Raw genomic sequence first — 20,573 nt, forward strand, 5'->3', positions numbered from 1 at the left:
ACACAAAAAACCCTTCAAAAAATCAAGAATCCAGGAGCTGTTTTTTCTTAAAGATTAACAACAGATAGACCACCACCCAGACTAATAAAGAAGAAAAGAGAAAAGAATAAAATAGACACAATAAAAAATGATAAAGGGGATATAACCACTGATCCCACAGAAATACAGACTACCATCAGAGAATACTAGAAACACCCCTACACAAATAAACTAGAAAATCTAGAAGAAATTGGTAAATTCCTGGACACATACACCCCCCTAAGACTAAACCAGGAAGAAGTCGAATCCCTGAATAGACCAATAACAAGTTCTGAAATTGAGGCAGTAATTAATAGCCTAGCAACCTCCAAAAACCCAGGACCAGACAGATTCACAGTTGAATTCTACCAGAGGTATAAAAAGGAGCTGGTACAATTCCTTCTGAAACTATTCCAATCAGTAGAAAAAGAGGGACTCCTCCCTAACTCATTTTATGAGGCCAGCATCATCCTGACACCAAAACCTGGCAGAGACACAACAAAAAAAGAAAATTTTAGGCCAATATCCCTGATGAACATTGATGCAAAAATCCTCAAGAAAATACTGGCAAACCAAATCCAGCAGCACATCAAAAAGCTTATCCACCATGATCAAGTCAGCTTCACCCCTGGGATGCAAGGCTGGTTCAACATACACAAATCAATAAACATAATCCATCACAGAAACAGAACCAATGACAAAACCACATGATTATCTCAATAGATGCAGAAAAGGCCTTCAATAAAATTCAACACCCCTTCATGCTAAAAACTCTCAAAAAACTAGGTATTGATGGAATGTATCTCAAAATAATAAGACTGACTTATGACAAACCCACAGCCAATATCATACTGAATGGGCAAAAAACTGGAAGCATTCGTTTTAAAACTGACACATGACAAGGATGCCCTCTCTCACCACTCCTGTATTGGAAGTTCTGGCCAGGGCAATCAGGCAAAAGAAAGAAATAAAGGGTATTCAGATAGGAAGAGAGGAAGCCAAATTGTTTCTGTTTGCAGATGACATGATTGTATATTTAGAAAATCCCATCGTCTCAACCCAAAATCTCCTTAAGCAGATAAGGAACTTCAGCAAAGTCTTGGGATACAAAATCAATGTGCAAAACTCCCAAGCATTCCTATACACCAATAATAGACAAACAGCTAAATCATGAGTGAACTCCTATTCACAGTTGCTACAAAGAGAACAAAATACCTAGGAATACAACTATCAAGTGATGTGAAAGACCTCTTCAAGGAGAACTACAAAACACTGCTCAAAGAAATAAGAGATGACACAAACAAATAGAAAAACATTCCGTACTCATAGATAGGAAGAATCAATATGATGAAAATGGCCATACTGCCCAAAGCAATTTATAGATTCAATGCTATCCCCGTCAAGCTACCATTGACTTTCTTCACAGAATTAGAAAAAACTACTTTAAATTTCATATGGAACCAAAAAAGAGCCCATATAGCCGAGACAATCCTAAGCAAAAAGAACAAAGCTGGAGACATCATGCTACCTGACTTCAAACTATACTACAAGGCTACAGTAACCGAAACAGCATGGTACTGGTACCAAAACTGGAACAGAACAGAGGCCTCAGAAATAACCCAACACATCTACAACCGTCTAATCTTTGACAAACCTGACAAAAACAAGCAATGGGGAAAGGATTCACTATTTAATAAATGGTGTTGGGAAAATGGCTAGCCATATGCAGAAAACTGAAACTGGACCCCTTCCTTACACCTTATACAAAAATTAACTCAAGATGGATTAAAGACTTAAACGTAAGACCTAAAACCATAAAAATGCTAGAAGAAAACCTAGACAATACTATTCAGGACAGAGGCATGGGCAAAGATTTCATGACTAAAACACCAAAAGCAATGGCAACAAAAGCCAAAATTGACAAGTGGGATCTAATTAAACTAAAGAGCTTTGGCACAGCAAAAGAAACTATCAGCAGAGTGAACAGGCAACCTATAGAATGGGAGAAAATGTTTGCAATCTATCCATCTGACAAAGGGCTAATATCCAGAATGTATAAGGAACTTAATCTTAAAAGAAAAAAACAACCTCATCAAAAAGTGGGCAAAGTATATAAACAGACACTTCTCAAAAAACAGACACTGTCTTCAAAAGACGACATTATTTCGGCCAACAAACACATGAAAAAAAGCTCATCATCACTGGTCATTAGAGAAATGCAAATCAAAACCACAATGAGATACCACCATCTCATGCCAGTTAGAATGGCGATCATTAAAAAGTCAGGAAACAACAGGTGCTGGAGAGGATGTGGAGAAATAGAAATGCTTTTACACTGTTGGTGGAGTGTAAATTAGTTCAACCTTTGTGAAGACAGTGTGGCGATTCCTCAAGGATCTAGAACTAGAAATACTATTTAATCCAGTAATCCCATTATTGGGTATATGCCCAAAGGATTATAAATCATTCTACAATAAAGACACATGCACACATATGTTTATTGCAGCACTATTCACAATAAGACTTGGAACCAAACCAAATGCCCATCAATGATAGACTGGATAAAGAAAATGTTGCACATATACACCATGGAATACTATGCAGCCATAAAAAGGATGAGTTCATGTCCTTTCCAGGGACATGGATTAAACTGGAAACCATCATTCTCAGCAAACTAACACAGGAACAGAAAACCAAACACCGCATGTTCTCACTCATAAATGGGAGTTGAACAATGAGAACACATGGATACAGGGAGGGGAACATCACAGACGGGCCTGCCGGGGGATGAGGGGTAAGAGGAGACATAGCATTAGGAGAAATACCTAATGTAGATGACAGGTTGATGGGTGCAACAAACCACCATGGGACGTGTATACCTATGTAACCAACCTGCACGTTCTGCGCATGTATCTCAAAACTTAAAGTATAATTAAGAAAAGAAAAGACATGATCCAATATAGTAAAGCATGAATACAGGTGACAACATACTTTTCAGTATCAATAGGCACAAGCAGACAGTAAAATAATCGCTTTAAAATGCTGAAAGGAAGAACTGTCAATCTAGAATTCTGTATCTGGTAAAACTATCTTTCCAGAATAAAACTGAAATAAGGACAAACAAAACTAAGATAATGTATCCCAAACAAACCTATATTAAAAGAAATAATGGTCGGGCACAGTGGCTTACGCCTGTAATCCCAGCACTTTGGGAGGCTGAGGAGGGCAGATCACCTGAGCTCAGCATTTCAAGACTGCCCTGGGCAACATGGTGAAACCTCGTCTCTACTAAAATACAAAACATTAGCTGGGTATGGTGATGCGCCTGTAGTCCCAGCTACTCAGGAGGCTGAGGCATGAGAATTGCTTGAGTCCAGGAGGCAGAGGTTGCAGTGAGCCGAGATCGTGCCACTGCACTCCAGCCTGGGCAACAGATTGAAACTCTGTTTCAGGAAAAAAAAAAAAAAAAAAGGACCAGAAAAGATAAATAGGTAGCTAAAGATAAACAATTATTTTTTCTTAATTTCTTTAAAATTAATATTGCTATTTAAAGCAAAAATTATAAAACTATTGTGGAATTTATAGTAAATATAGGTATAATACATATATATGATATCTACAGCATAAAGTGTGGGGTGGGGATAATGCAACTATACAATTGCAAGGGTCTTGCATTTTGTATAAAGTGATACAACATTAACTTTAAATAGACTTTGTAAAGTTATGGATATGAACTGTAATACTTGGAGGAAATACTAAAATAACAATGCAATGAAGTGTTGCTTTTTTTTAATTCAAGAGAAAAAATTTTAAAGGAATTCTTAAAAATTGCTTGAGTTTCACTTCCCAAGATTCTAATTCAATTGGTCTGAGGTGGAAACCAGACAGTGATATTTTTTAAAAGCTCCTCACCTGATTCTAATATGTTTAAAATGCCAGTGTTGGGAATGTTTCTAGCAGTGCTAAATCAAAGTTATTGGATGTAGTTGTAAAAGAGAGAAGTATATGTTGCATGTAACAGAGAGAGTATATGTTGCTGGAAAACCATGCAGATCACCAGAGCATTGTTTTACCTCACTGAAAAGCATTAGTTCCTGTGAATCCACAGACCACTTGCTTCCTGTTGATGACAAAGTCGTCACCATTTTGTAACAAAATGAAGAAAAGATCATTGTAGTATTTAACATATATAGGTTTGTGTAGTATTTAACATATAGGTTTGTGTATGTCTGTGCACCTATAGTCTGTACGTAATAAGTCTATTCCTGTTACTACAGTTCTTGAAAATAGTTGGGTGGCCTTTCGCTACATTGGAAAGACATATTTAGAATAATATGACTTCATATATAGGCTACATGATGTACAAAAAAATGCATATGGGGGAAAGTAAGAGGAGCACTCAAAGAGATCTTCCAGAGCATCTCAAACAGAGATTCAATAAGAGGCCTATTTAAGAGGTCATTGGAAGGGAGATGCCATAATTCTTAAAGACATTGCATGCAGAAAAAAACAGTGATTTTAAATATTTGCCACAAATGGAAAATGATAGGAGTAGATACTCAAGTTACAATTAATTTGTGATCCTTTGCTATAAAGCTGTTTCTTACCTGGGCAATTCTGTGTAATGCATGCCATAGATTTATTGATTGTCAGTTATTAATGATTTTCCTCAGGCACGAAAGATGTAAATAGATATTGGTGAAAAGCTACCAGCTGTCCTTTCAGGAAGGACAGTCCTTTATTTCCTTTTTGAGGGCTTACACTTTTTTATGAAATAATGTTGATAATAGATTTACTTTTAAAATGAACTTAGATTGCAAAAATGTAAACTTTATACCGTCATCTTTATATTTGTTCCAATAATATTTTTTAATGATTATTATTATTGAGTTAAAATGTGCATACAAGAATGTACAGAAAAATATACAATTAGATATGTATAATAAATGTACCCACTCACATCACCACCACCACAGTCAGGACATAAAACATTTAGGCAACACCAGAAAGTTCCTTTTTTCCCCACTTTCAACCAGTCACCACCTCCATGGTTAACACCATTATGATTTTTAACACAAAAGATTAGTTTTACCTGTTCTTGAAGTTTTTATAAATAGAATTTTTTTTTGCTGTCTACAAGAGAAACACTTCATTTTGTATATGCATAGAAATATATATATATTTAGAGGTTATATATTTATATATATATATTTAGACCTCTCTCTATATATATTTAGAGGTTATGTATAGAGAGGCTTTTTCCTTGCTTATTTGAGTTTCTTGTGGATTCTGGTTATTAGTTCTTTGTCAGATGCATAGCTTAGAAATATGTTCTTCCATTTTGTGGGTTGTCTGTTTACTCTGATAATTATTTCTTTCACTGAACAGAAGCTTTTTAGTTTTATTAGGTCTCATTTATTTTTGTTTTTGTTAAATTTGCTTTGGTCTTAGTCATAAATTTTTGCCTAGACTATTGTCTGGAAGAGTTTTTCCTAGGTTTTCTTCAGGAATTTTTATAGTTTCAGGTCTTAGATTTCAGTCATTCATCCATCTTGAGTTGATTTTTGTATATGGTGAGAGATAGGGATCCAGTTTCTTTTTTCTACATATGCATATCCAGTTTTCCCAGCATCTTTTATTGAATAGGGTGTTTTTTTCCCCAATTTATGTTTTTGTATGCTTTGTCAAAGATCAATTGTAAGTATTTGACTTTATTTCTGGGTTCTCTATTCTGTTCCATTGGTCTATACATCTATTTTTATACCAGTACCATGCTGTTTTTAATTACTATAGCCTTGTAATATAATTTGAAGTCAGGTAATTGTGATGCCTCCAGATTTGTTCTTTTTGCTGAGGATTGCTTTGGCTGTCCAGGCTCTTTTTTGGTTCTATATGAATTTTAGGATTGTTTCTTATTCTGTGAAAAATGATGTTGGTATTTTTATCAGAATTACATTGAATCTGTAGATTGCTTTGGGCAGTATGGCCATTTTTACAAACTGATGCTTCCAGTCAATGAGCGTGGGATGTGTTTCCATTTGTTTGTATCATCTATGATTTCTTTTTGAGACGAAGTCTCACTCTGTCACCCAGGCTGGAGGGCAGTGGCGCGATCTCAGCTCACCACAACCTCCGCCTCCCGGGTTCAAGCTATTCTCCTGCCTCAGCCTCCCGAGTAGCTGGGATTACAGATGTGCACCACCACACCCAGCTAATTTTTGTATTTTTAGTACAAATGAGGTTTCACCATGTTGGCCAGGGTGGTCTTAAACTCCTGAGCTCAGGTGATGCACAGCCTCCCAAAGTGCTGGGATTATAGGCGTGAGCCACTGCATCCAGCCTCATCTATGATTTCTTTCAGCAGTGTTTTATAGTTCATCTTGTAGAGATCTTTCATCTTTCTGGTTAAGTATATTCCTAGTTTTTTGTTTTGTTTTGGTGGTGGTGTTGTTTTGCAGCTATTTTAAAAGGGATTTAGTTCATGATTTGATTCTCTGCATGGTCACTGTTGGTGTATAGCAGTGCTACTAATTTATGTACATTGATTTTGTAACCTGAGACTTAATTGGATTCATTTATCAAATCTAGGATTCTTTTGGAGAAGTCTTTAGGGTTTTCTAGGTGTACAATCATATCATTGGCAAAGAGAGATAGTTTGACCTTCTCATTTCCAATTTGGATGTCCTTTCTTTCTTTCTCTTGCTGATTGCTCTGGTTAGGACTTCCAGTACTATGCTGAATAGAAATGATGAAAGTGGGCATCCTTGTCTTGTTCTGGTTCTTCCAGGGAATGCTTTCTACTTTTCCCCATTCATTAAGATATTGGTTGTGGGTTTGTCATGTGTGGCTTCCTTCTATACTTAGACAGAACATACCTCAAAATAATAATATGTTGAGGGTTTTTATTATAAAGGAATGCTGGATTTTATTGAATGCTTTCTTTGTGTCTATTGAGATGATTGTGTGGTTTTTATTTTTAATTCCATTTATGTGATTAATTGTACTTATTGACTTGCATATGTTAAAGCATCCCTGCAGCCCTGGATGAAACCCAGGGTGAATTATCTTTTTAATATGCTGTTGGATTCAGTTTGCTGGTATTTTGCTGAGGATTTTTGCATCTGTGTTCATCAGGGCTATTGGTCTGTAGTGTCTTTCTTTTTCTTTTTTTTTTTTTTCTGTTAGATCCTTTCCTGGTCTTGGTATCAGGGTGATACTGGCTTCATAGAATGAGTTAGGGAGGATTACCTCTTTCTCAATCTTTTGGAATAGTTTCAGTAATATTGATACCAATTTTTCTTTGAATGTCTGGTAGAATTTGGCTGCGAATCCATCTGACCTTGGGCGTTTTTTGTTGTTATTGGCAATTTTTAAAATTACTGAGTCAATGTCACTGCTTGTTATTGATTTGTTCAGGATTTCTGTTTCTTCCTAATTGAAGATGGGGGACTGTGTATTTCCAGGAATTTATCCATTTCCTCTAGATTTCCTACTTTGTGTGCATAGAGGTGTTCACAGTAGTCTCAAATGATCTTTTGTATATCTATGATGTCTTTTTGTATTTCTGTGTTACAGGTATTGCTGTAGTGTCTCCATATTCATTTCTAATTGAACTTATTTGAATCTTCTTTTTTTTTTTTTTTTTGGTTAATATAGCTAATGGTCTATCAATCTTGTTTACATTGTCAAAAACTCAGGTTTTTGTTTCATTGGTTCTTTTATATTGTTTATGTTTGTTTCAATTTCATTTGATTCTGCTCTGATCTTTGTTATTTCTTTTGTTTTGCTAGTTTGGGGTTTTGTTTGTTCTTGTTTCTTTACTTCCTTGAAGGGTGACTATAGGTTGTCAATTTGTGATCTTTCAAACTTTTTGATTTAGGCATTTAGTGCTATAAACTTTCCTCTTACTACTGCTTTTGCTGTATCTCAGAGGTTTTAATAACTGTGTCACTATTATTCATTTCAAAGAATTTTTTAATTTTCATCTTGATTTCATTGTTAACTCAAAAATAATTCAGGAGAAAATTGTTTAATTTTCATTACTTGTATAATTCTGAGAGGTCCTTTTCGAGTTGATTTCTAGTTTTTCTCCACTATGGTCTGAAAAGATACTTGTTTACCTTATTGATACTTGATTACCTTTGATATGATTTTGAATTTTAAAAATTTATTGAGACGTATTTTGTTGCCTATCATATGTTCTTAGAGAATGTTCCATTTGCTGATAAGAAGTATGTGTATTCTTTTTTCTTTTATTTATTTATTTGTTGTTGTTTTTTTTAATAGACGGGGTCTTGCCATGTCGGCCAGGTTGGTCTTGAACTCCTGGTTTCAAGCAATCTGCCTGCCTCACCCTCCCAAAGTGCTAGGATTACAGGCGTGAGCCACCGTGCCCAGCAAAGTATGTATATTCTATAGTTTTGGGGTAGAATTTTCTCTATTGGTTAGGTCCATTTGTTGTAGAGTGCAGTTTAAGTCCAGTGTTTCTTTGTTGACTTTCTGCCTGGATGATCTGTCTAGTGCTGTCAGTGGAGTGTTGAAGTCCCCCACTATTATTGTGTTTCTGTCCAACTCTGGGAGCTCCAGAGTTAGGTGCATATATATTTAGGATTGTAATATCTTCTTGTTGGATTGATCCTTTTATCATTATATAATGACTTTCTTTGTCTTTTTTTTTTTTTAACCATTGTTGCTTTAAAGTCTGTTTTGTTAACATCAGAATAGCTACTCTTGCCTGCTTTTGGTTTCCATTTGCTTGGAATATCTTTTTCCACCCTTTACCTTGAGTCTGTAAGAATCTTTACATGTTAAGTGAGACTCTTGAATACAGCAGATATTTGGTTTGTAATTTTTCAACCATTCTGTCAGGAGGATATAGACCATTTACATTTAATGTTAATATTGAGATGTGAAGTACTATTGCAGTCATCATTGTTGACTGTTACCTACTTTGTTTTCTTCATGTGTTATTGTTTTATGGGCTCTGTGAGTTTTATGCTTTCAAGATGTTCTATTCTGGTGCATATTGACCTTTTGTTTCAAGATTTAGAGCTCATTTTAGCATTTCTTGTAGAGCTGGCCTAGTAGTGACAAATTCTCTCAGTATTTGCTCATCTGAAAAAAAACTTTTTTCTCCTTCATTTATGAAACTTAGTTTTGCTGGATACAAAATTCTTGGCTGACAATTATTCTGTTGAAGGAGGCTAAAGACAGGACCCTAATCCTTTCTGGCTTGTAAGGTTTCTGCTGAGAAGGCTGTTGTTAGTATAATAAGTTTTCCTTTATAGGTTACCTGATGCTTTTGTCTTACTGCTCTTAGAATTCTTTCCTTCATGTTGATTTTAGATACCCTGATAATTATATGCCTTGGTGATGTCCTTTTTGTTGTCTTTTTTTTTTCTTCTGAGACAGAGTCTCACTCTGTTACCCAGGCTGGAATGCAGTGGCATGATCATGGCTCACTGCAGCCTTGACCTCCTGGGCTCAAGCAATCCTCCCACCTTAGCCTCCTGAGTAGCTGGGACTATAGGCATATACCACCACATCAGGCTAATTTTTTAATTTTTATAGAGATGGATTCTCTCTATGTTGCCCAGGCTGGTCTCAAACTCCTGGTCTCAAGTAGTCCTCCCACTTCGGCCTCCCAAAGTGGTATTACAGGCATTAGCTACTGGGTCCAGCTGATGATATCCTTTTTGTAATGAATCTCCCAGGAGTTCTTTCAGTTTCTCGTGTTTGGTTATCTAAATCTCTAGCAAGGTCAGGGAAGTTTTCCTTAATTATTCCCTCAGATAAGTTTTCCAAATTTTTTGTTTGTCTTCTCCCTCAGGAACACTAGTGATTCTTTGGTTTGGTGATTTTACATAATCCTATATGTTTTGGAGACTTTATTCATTTCTTTTAATTATATTTTCTTTATTCTTGTCTGATTGGGTTAATTCAAAAGCTTTGTCTCCAAGCTCTGAAATTTTTTCTTCTACTAATTATAGTCTATTGTGAAAACTTCCCTGTGCATTTTTTAATTCTCTAAATGTGTCTTTCATTTTCAAAAGTTCTGATTGGTTTTTCTTTAAAATATCTATCTCTAGAAAATTTATCACTCATATCATGAATTATTTTTTTAACTTCACTATGTTGGTTTTCACCTTTCTCTTGCATCTCCTTGAGTAGCTTAACAATCAACCTTTGGGTTCTTTATCTGGTATTTCAAAGATTTCATCTTGGTTTGGATCCATTGCTGGAGAGTTAATGTGATCTTTTGTGGGTACTGTAGAACCCTGTTTTGTCATATTGTCAGAATTATTTTTCTGGTTCCTTCTCACTTAGGTAGACTATTTCTTCTAGTATTTTTGAATTTATTTTTCATTCAACTGTGTTTTTTAATTTTTTATTCCCCCTTAAGAATGTAACTTTAATGTTTACGGTTTATTATAGCCTAATTTGGCTCTTGATGATTTCTGGTGTAAAGACTCTGAGTTCCTTGGTTATAGAGAATCTTTGTTTGATGGCTTTCTCAGATGCTGTTTGTAGTAGCAATGTGCTTGGTGTGTGAGCAGGTTCACTGTCTTAAGTGTTCCATCTGGCTCACAGGGTAGACTGCAGCCCACCGTTTCTTTCAGAGGGTCTGTGATTTCTGTCAGTTTTCCTGTTAAGTTCCTGTGTTGCTTCTTGAACAAAAGTTCACAGTATGACTCTCTACACACTCTTTTGTCTTTCCAAGTGGGGGAGGCATGCTAACAATGCTTTCAGTCCACCATCTTGGGGAATAAAGAGTGTGTGTGTGTGTGTGTGTGTGTGTGTGTGTGTAAATGGAATAATGCAGTATGTATTTTTCTGTGTCTAGGATCTTTCACTCAACATAATATTTTTGAGATTTATCCATATTGTTGCACATATAATAGCTTATTCTTTCTCTGTTGCTGAATTATATTCTATTGCACAAATATGTCATAATTTGTTTATACATTCATGTGATGATGGACATTTGGGTTGGTTACAGTCTTTAGCTATTATGAGAGAATCTTATGAATAAATTGAAAAAATTAACATTCTTGTACAAGTCTTTTTGTGGGCATTTGTACTCATCAAATAAATACCTGAAAGTGCAATGCTCTTTAATAGTGCCTGCATATTTTTTGCTTTAGTAGATACTGCCTAATGGTTTTCCAAAATGTTGCTACCACTTAACACTCTGACCAACAACACAGTATGTGAGAGTTTCAGATGCCATATATCTTGGGCAATATTTGGTTTTGTCAGTCCTTTTACTTTTAGCATTTCTAGTGTGTTTCTCATTTTTGTTTTAATTTGCATTTACCTAATGACTGATGAAGTTGAGTACTTTTCATGTGCTTAATAATAATTTCTATATTTTCTTTTGTGAAGTTATGTGCTCAAGTCCTTTACTCATTTTTTTATATTATTTTTAGATGCTACTACAATAAGACACTAACCAAAGTTTTTAAATAAGATTTCATATTAGATTACCTATGATAGCAATGTCTTTTTTTTTTTTTTTCTGGTACAGGATTTTACTCTGTCACCCACACTGAAGTGCAGTGGTAGAAGCATAGCTCACTGCAGCCTTGAACTGCTGAGTTAAGCATTCCTCCCACCTCAGCCTCCCAAGTAGCTGGGACTATAGGCTTGTGCCCCCATACCCAGCTAATTTTTAAAATTTTTTTGTAGAGATGGGGTGTCGCTGTGTTGCCCAGGCTGGTCTTATACTGCTGGCCATGAACAATCCTCCCACCTTGGCTGCCCAAAGTGCTGGGATTACATGCATCAGTCATTGCGCCCAGTCAGTAATATATTTTGATTGATTTTTTAAATCTCTTTTGCACAGATTCTTTATAAAAATCTTGCAAAAATATACATAACATAAAATTTGCCATTTTAACCATTTTTGAGTATACTATTCAGTGGCATTAAGCACATTCACAGCGTTGTGCCACCATCCCCACTATTCCTTCCGTATATTTAGTAATTTCTTGAATGTAATTGATATGTAACAAATTATGTATATCTCAGATGTGTAATTTGATAAGTTGTACCATATTTACACATCTTCAAAAGTTTCCTCATGACCATTTGTTATCCTTTCTTCCAACCACTCTCTGCCTCCACCCTCCCTCCCCAAGCAACCAGTGATCTGTTCTCTGTCACAACGGATTGATTTGCATTTTCAAGAATTTTATATAAATGAAATCATGTAAAACTATTCTTTTTGCCTAGCTTCTTTCACTCAGTATAATTATTTTGAAATTCATTAATGTTATTATTGCATATACCAATGATTTATATATTATCATTGTTCAGTATTATTCTATTGTATGGATATATTACAAATTGTTCTCAAGCTCCTGGTCTCAAGTGATCCTCCTGACTCAGCCTCCTACAGTGCTGGGATTGCAGGCATTAACAAGGTAAAAGTTTAAAGTTTACAGGCGTAAGCCACAGCACCTAGCCTTGGATATACTACAGATTGTTTAACCATTTGCCTGTTGGTGAACATTTGGGTTGTTTTCTGTTTTGGGCTATTACTAATGTTTGGTAAGAACATTCATCTGTAAGCATATGCTTTCATTTCTCTTGGGCAAATCATTAGAAATGGAATGGCTGGGTCATATAGCAGGTGTACGTTTAACTTTTAAGAAGATGGTGAACAGTTTTCCAAAGTGCTTGTACTATTTTACATTCACTGATAGTGAATGAAAGTTCTATTTCCTCCATACCCTCACTTTCTTATGAGGATACTTTGTATAGTCTTTTTCATTTGAGCCATTCTAAATAAAGCCATTTATTCCATTTAGGTGTGTAGTGGTATTAATTTGCATTTCTCTAATGACAAATGATGCTGAGATCTTTATGTGTGCTTGTCATTTGTAGGTCTTTGATCTTTTTGCATTGATCTTTTTTCTGCAAACTTGCTAAAGTTCTTCATTATATTAGTCGTTTCATAGATTTTTTTAGGCTCCTACATAAACAATCATCTCATATATAAATTAAAATGAGGGTTTTTTTTTTTCAAATCTTTATGCCCTTCCTTCCTCTCTTCTTTCCTTTCTTCCTTCTTTTCTTTTTTTCAGCCTTATTTTACTGGCTAACACCTCCATTACAAATTTAAATAGAAGTGATTAGAGTAGACATCCTTGCCTTATTTCTGATCTTAGGAAGAAAGCATGTAGTATTTCACCACTAAACATGAAATTAACTTCAATTTTTAAAAGATGTCCTTGAGCTAAAGAATACAGGAATAACAAATGTAGGGGGAAGCTACTACCTCTGAGGCTTAGGGAGAGTATCCAAGGGAGGAACAAACTTGGAAGCTGAGATTCAGGCCTCGTAGGAATGAGTGTGGCTGTGCCTCTGGATGGTGAAGTTCACTGGAATGCCAAGGGCCAGAGCTAGAGAGCTGAGGCTGATGAGCAGAAAGTTGCCCACTGGGGTAGTGCTGAAACTTACTGGAGTGTGAGACCCACTGAGTCTCCTATAGACCTCTGACATCTGCATCATAGGAGCAAAAAGAGCACATTGGAACCAGTGTGAAGAGCCCCTTCCTCTGCTATTATTTGCAGTGTCCCTGCTGCACCTGCTACAGATAAAGTCAAATATTGTGGCAACTGGCAAAGGAGAAATTTTCACAGGGTCTAGTCTCACAAAACAAGGTAAAGAAGCTGATTTGGAGCTGAGAGGCAAAAAACTGATAAATGATACACTGATTGAGGAAACTTTCTTTTGATTCTCGTTCGCTGAGAATTTAAACCAAGAGTTGGTGTTGAATATTGTCAAATGCCTTTTCTACATCTATTGGAATTATCATGTAGTTGTTGTTCTTTATTTATTTTGCTCATTATATCAATTGTTTAAAAAAATATAGAGAGATGGAGTCTCACTGTGTTGCCCAGGCTAGACTTGAACTCCTAGGCTCAAGCAATCCTCCCACCTCAGCCTCCCGAGTAGCTGGGACTACAGGCACACACCCCACCACACACAACACATCAATTGATTTTTTTTTTTTTTGAGACGGAGTCTCGCTTTGTTGCTCAGGCTGGAGTGCAGTGGTGTGATCTCGGCTCACTGCAGCCTCCACCTTCCAGGTTCAAGCAATTCTCCTGCCTCAGCCTCCTGAGTAGTTGGGACTACAGCTGCGCGCCACCACACCTGGCTAATTTTTGTATTTTTAGTAGATACAGCGTTCCACCATGTTGGCCAGGCTAGTCTCGAACTCCTAACCTCAAGTGATCTGCCCTCCTTGGCTTCCCAACGTGCTGGGATTACAGGTGTGAGCCACCACACCCAGCCACATCAGTTGATTTTAAAATATGAAACCAACCTTGCACTTCTGGGATTAAGTCCTACTTTTTATGTATTGCTCAATTTAATTTGCTAATACATTAAGGATTTTTGCAACAATGTTAAAAGGAATATTGGTCTATAGTTTACGGTTTTTTTTTTTCTTGTAATGTCTTTGTCAGGTTTTCCTATCAGGATTTGCAGACTTCATAAAATAAGCTGGGAAACTGTCTCATCTTCTTCTATTATTTATAAAGTTGAGTAAGACTGATAAGATTGGAATTATTTATTTCTTAAGTTTTTTGTAGAATTTACCAGTGAAACTATCTAGTCCTGCTGGAGTTTTTTCTTTTCGATTTGGTAGGAAGGTTTTTTGGCAACAAACCTACTTTCTTTTATAGATTTAGACTTTTCAGATTTTATTTCTTCTTACCTCCATTTTAGTATGCTGTGTTTTTCAATGATTTCTCCAAGGCTCCTCAGGAAGAAATTTAGAACAAAAAATGATGGTCAGAATTCAGCCTTCAATTCTCCTTTATCTGAGGCCTGTGTGATAGCTGTTGGCATTTTTCATCTGGTGGGAGTTTCTGATAAACAACTCAAGAACATATGTTAAGATGTTATCTTTTAGTTTCCATGGGATATCAAAATACCTTGTGACTCTGGCTTGCTTGGGAAACTGTTTTTACTATCTTCTTGCTTATCAGGTTGCTCATTTACTTTTCAAGGCTAGCTGGGTGCCGGACTTTCCCTTGAAGGGACTCAAAATGGTTCCTTTATTTCCATGCTGAGTGGGACCCAGCAGGTCCCTGAAAGGGGTCGCTGTTCTATCTCAATCTTTTTCTAGCTTCTTATGCTGGAATCTTAGGTCAATGATTTTATATAATCATTATTATGATAAAATTATTATAAAATATTATATATACATAATATATAAATATATTATTTATAATTACCTAATTGTATATATAGTTTTCTTAAATACATATAATCATTTAAGCCTGTGAAATTTTCCTAACCACTGCTTTAGCTGCAACTCACAAGTTTTGCTATGTTGCATTTTCTTCAAGTTTGAAATTATGAGGGGAGAAAACACACTCCACATGTTTGGGTTTTTTTTCTGCTCTCTCACTCAACACAACAATCAACACAGAAGACTTCAGTGACCAAATATATGGAGACCTCTCCACCAGCAAGCAAGCAGTCAGTTCTGTAGCGGACACGCAGCTGGATATCCCCTAATTCAATTCTAACACTATGTACCCAGAGATGGTATCAGATCCCACAGATTGAAGTCTCAGTCTCCAGACTGCCTCATGCTTCAGACACCAGTTACAAGTCAAGGCCACCTGAACTTCTGACCAAACCGGCTTCAAGTTGGGGTTCCTACAACTCCCTGTCTAGTTTCAATTACTTTGCTAGAGTGGCTCACATAACTCAGGGAAACAGGTTTACTAGTTTATTACAAAGGATATATTAAAAGATACAAATAAACAGCCGGTTGAAGAGATACGTGGTCTGGGTACCATAGCTCATGCCTACAATCCCAGCACTTTGGGAGGTTGAGGCGAGAGGATCCCTTGATCCCAGGAGTTCAAGACCAGCCTGGGCAACATTGCAAAACCCCGACTCTATCAAAATAAATAAATAAAATAGAAAAAAGAAAAGATAAGCTACATAATGCAAGGTATAGAAGGGTCCCAAGCACAGGAGCTTCTGTCTCTGTGGAGTGGGATGCACCACCCTCCCAGCATATGGATGAATTTCTTGTTCACCTTCCTATAAGCCTCCACATATTTAGCTATCCTGTACCCCATCCTTTTGGGCCTTTTATGGAGACTTCATTGGATAGGCATGGTTAGCAACCATGTAGAAATGTGATTGGGCCAAAAAGTTGTGATCTAATTGTAATAGATTGAGGGGGAAACCCATTAAGGCCTGTCTGTTCAGATTCATCTTGGCCTCTCTGCAGCATTCCTTCCTCCAGGGTATGGGGCAAAGCTCTTTTGAAACAGAGGTCTTGTAACCTACAGTCAGACAAAGTAGGTCAGAGAATTTCTTTATGGCCAGAGGCAGAGGAAGAATAGAGTATATTTTTAGTTTCTAAGGGCCTGCCTTGGGGAGAAAAAGGATCAGGTGAAAGGAAAGCAGGAGAAGGTCAGAGAGAGAGATTGTTTTCTGAGGCCTGTTTCTGAGGCCTAAAGCACCCAACATTTTAACAAAAGACTGTAACAAGGTCTGTGGGAGTTAAGAGCCAGAAACCATGGACAAAAATCTATATCTATATCACCATCAAAATCAGATAATTAACATTTATACAATATTATCCTCAGACCCTATTATTATCCCAATAATATCCTTAGGTATTAAGTTCAGAATCACACATTGCCTTTGTCAAACCTATTTAGTGTCCTTCAATCTAGAAAAGTTTCTTAATCTTTCCTCAACTTTAATGGTGTTGACACATTTGAAGATTGAGGGCTAGATTTTTTTCTTTTTTTCTGAGACAGAGTTTCATTCTTCTTGTGCAGGCTGGAGTGCAATGGTGCGATCTGGCTCACCACAACCTCTGTCTCCCGAGTTCAAGGGATTCTCCTGCCTCCAGAGTAGCTGGGATTACAGGCATGCACCACCAGGTCCCGCTAATTTTGTATTTTTAGTAGAGACGGGGTTTCTCCATGTTGGTTCAGGCTGGTCTCAAACTCCTGACTTCAGGTGATCTGCCCTCCTCAGCCTCCCAAAGTACTGGGATTACAGACATGATGTAAGCCACCGTCACCTGGCATTTTTTTTTTTTTTTTTTTTTTTTTTTTTTTTTGAGACGGAGTCTTGCTCTGTCGCCAGGCTGGAGTGCAGTGGCACGATCTCGGCTCACTGCAACCTCCATCTCTGGGATTCAAGCAATTCTTCTGCCTCAGCCTCCCGAGTAGCTGGGACTATGGGCATGCACCACCACGCCTAGCTAATTTTTGTATTTTTAGTAGAGACAGGGTTTCACCATGTTGGCCAGGATGGTCTCAATCTCCTGAACTCATGATCTGCCACCTCAGCCTCCCAAAGTGCTGGGATTACAGGTGTGAGCCACCATGCCTGGCCCTGGCTACATATTTTATATAATGTCCCTCAATTTGGGTTTGTTAGGTATCTTCTCATGATTAGATTTGTGTTGTCCATATTGGCAGAGACATCATAGGAGTAATGCTGTGTTCTTCCTATTGAATCCTATTATGTGTCACAAAATTTTGATGCTTTTCATCACTAATTACATTCACTTGCTCACTTAATTAAGATACTTGTAGGCTTTTTATCTTTATAATCAATAAATATTTTGAGGGACAGTACTTTGAAACTATGTAAATATCTTATTGTTTACTTTATCTGTTACTAATGTAGCCACTCCAACTTTCTTATCACTCATTTCAGGCAAATGTTTTTCTGTTATTACTTTCAACCTATCTGTGTCTTTAAAGTGTATCTCTTGTAGACAACATAAGCATCTCTTATAGACTTTCTTTTTTATCTAGTCTGACAATATCTGCATTTTAATTGAAACATTAGTCCATTTATGTTTAATGAATTCTTGATATGGTTGATTTTAAGTTTTTCATCTTATTATTTTTATTTTGAGCCATCTGTTATTGCTCCTTTCAATCTGTTTTCTTTTTCTCTTTTGCATTAATCAAATTTTTAATTTTTCATTTTAGTTCTTCAATGGGCTCTTTACCTATACCTATGTATTATTTTTAAGAGGTTGCTTTAGGGTTTACAGTATGCATCTTTCACTTACTGCATTGGAATATTACACTATGCCTCATAAAACTTAACTATATCATTTTATTGTTTTCTGGTAGCCATCGGTTCCGATGAGAAGTACACCATCATCCCTGTTGTTCCTATGTGTATAATGGTGGTGGTGGTTTTTCTGGCTTCTTTCAGTGTTTTCTTTTTTAGCTTTGGTTTTCAATAGTTTCCGTATCATGTGCATAGAGGTAGTTTTCTTTATATTAACCATGCTTTGGATTCACTGAGATTCTTGGATATAAAAGTTGATATTTTTACCAAATTTAAATCATTTCTCAAATACTGTTATCTGTTCCATTCTCTCTTCTTCTGGGACACCAATTAGACATAACATTAGACTTTTCTATATTGTCCTACAGGTCATTGAGGTTCTATTGATTTTTGAAACATTTTTTCCTTGTCTTCAAATTTAATTATTTCTGTTGATCTAAACTGAAATTTATTGGCTTGTTCTTCTGTTTTTTAGTCTACTATTAAGTCCATGCTATGATTTTTACATTTCAGATATAGTACTTTACAATTGTAGAATTTCCAATTCGTTCTTTTTATGTAATTTTTCTCTGCTGAGATTCCCTCATTTGTTTGGTAATTAATGACCATCTTTTTCTGTTAAGTCTTTGACCATATTTATAAAGCTATTGTAAATTCCTTGTGTGCTAATTCCAACATCTGGGTTATCTTAAGATCTATTTATTTTGTTTTTTTCTCTTAAAATTGAGTCCTGTTTTTCTGTTTGTTTGCATATGGAGTAATTTTTTATAGTATACTCAGAATTGTGGATGATACCTTGTAGGGACTCTTGATTCTGTTATCTTCCTCTAAAGAATGTTGACTTTTTGTTTTGCAAAAGTTAAAGCTGACTAATTACACTGAGCTTGTTGGGTGTCTCGGTTTTTCCCTTAGTCTAGTTGAATCTATTAGACCAGGTCCACAGTCCTGGTACATAGTCTATACTTTTAAGGCATGGCCCTTCTGAGATTTCAATGGGAAGTCTGAAATATGTACTAAGATCTCTAACTAAGTGGAACTCAAACTCCAAATTCCACCCCTATGCCTTGGGTAGTAGCTGAAATCTCTGATCAGCTTTTCAACTTTCCTTTTGTGGGTTTCTGCAGACATCTTGGAGTCTCCCATACATAGTCAGTTCAGGGATCAGCCAAGGATTTTAAGGGAGTCTATATGCATATATGGGGCTTCCCCTTTTTGGCTCTTTTACCCATCTCTTTTATTCCGTCATTCTAATCTGATTTACCACATCTAATGTCTAACCAACTGAAGTAGCCTACCAATCTTCCTGATTCAAGTCTTTCCCCTCTTCAAACCATTCTTCACACTGCAGCCAGATTTCATTCACTCATTTACTCATGTAACAAATAGTCAATGAGCACTTTCCTAAAAGACAATACTGTCAAGCAGTCAAGCTACTGCAGCTGCTAGGCTGGCTTGCCACATAGATTCAGCTGTTAAAAAGACCATAATTCCAAATTGATTTAGACAGTTTATTGCTTATGGCACAGCAGGTAGCATGAGCTTCATGTCTGCATTGGTTCTCTTTGCCCCCAAGTCCCATAAGGGTGGTATGGAGGCAAGTCCACGTAGATGCTGCAAAGGCAGAGGGTCAGTGTCACACCTGAGGAAACTTGAACTTTAAAAACCTCCAATCTTACATCAAGGCTGTGAGCAAACCTGCCTATCCTTTGCCACCAAATGAAACATTATCTTTATTATCCTGGTTAGCAAACAAATCTGTCCTCTAACCTGAAGGGAGGTACCATTTCTAGCTTCCAAAGCAACTAGTTATGCAGACGTCTTTGAAAAGATAGTCCAAATTACCAGATATGCAGAAACGTGATGGACAATTGCTTCCAAACAAGTACAAGGAGAATGCAAACCACTTAGGTCAAGTTTTGAGAATGATTTCAGACATATCAGAAATGTGTCCATCTGCTCCCCAACCCCAATTATCATTATCATTTCCATCTGCAAAGATAAAAGAATCTCAACCACTTGCTAATTATAGACATACATTTCCACAAAAGGTTTTAAATATTTCATCCCACAACAAGATATAAGACTGGAAGCCAGAATTACCTTGGAAGTGTTGGGCTAGCACTCCTTTACACTAAACCGGAAAGGTATAGTCTGCAAAAGCAGGCATTACCTGTTTATAATTAGCAATTTATACTTTAAAGAACTATCCAAAGGAATTGAGTTAGGTTTAATCAGAAGAGTAAGAGACTAGAGACATGCACTATGGTTCTAGCTGCAAGGGCCTTACACCCAAGATAAGGAGAATGGGCACATATACTTAAAGAGGGCATAATCTTACAAGCCAGTGTTAGTATGCTGAGTGTCCCATACAAGCAAGTCTGGCCATAGTGCTTCTCATATTCAGAGGCAGGAACAGTCATTAGGGGGTGCTTTTATAGAACATTTCAATTTCCATTATTCTTCTGACT

The 20,573-nt window shown here is 36.6% G+C and overlaps 1 protein-coding gene and 1 pseudogene across 7 annotated transcripts in view; both read left to right on the plus strand.

The window, feature by feature from the left end:
• The window catches only part of LOC129047954 (homeobox protein NANOG-like), a 28,118-nt pseudogene extending 22,964 nt beyond the window's left edge, over positions 1-5,154 (plus strand).
• The window catches only part of INVS (inversin), a 203,359-nt gene that overhangs the window by 77,845 nt on the left and 104,941 nt on the right, over positions 1-20,573 (plus strand). The window contains exon 2 of one of the 7 annotated variants that reach the window (XM_054520365.2): positions 8,305-8,419. The exons of the other annotated variants lie outside the window; for them this stretch is intronic. The gene's annotated coding sequence lies outside the window, so the exon portion shown is untranslated. The remainder of the gene's footprint in view (positions 1-8,304; positions 8,420-20,573) is intronic. 7 annotated transcript variants of the gene reach the window in all.

Source organism: Pongo abelii, chromosome 13 (genome assembly GCF_028885655.2).
Source record: "Pongo abelii isolate AG06213 chromosome 13, NHGRI_mPonAbe1-v2.0_pri, whole genome shotgun sequence".
In the NCBI taxonomy this organism is placed as follows: Eukaryota; Metazoa; Chordata; class Mammalia; order Primates; family Hominidae; genus Pongo; species Pongo abelii.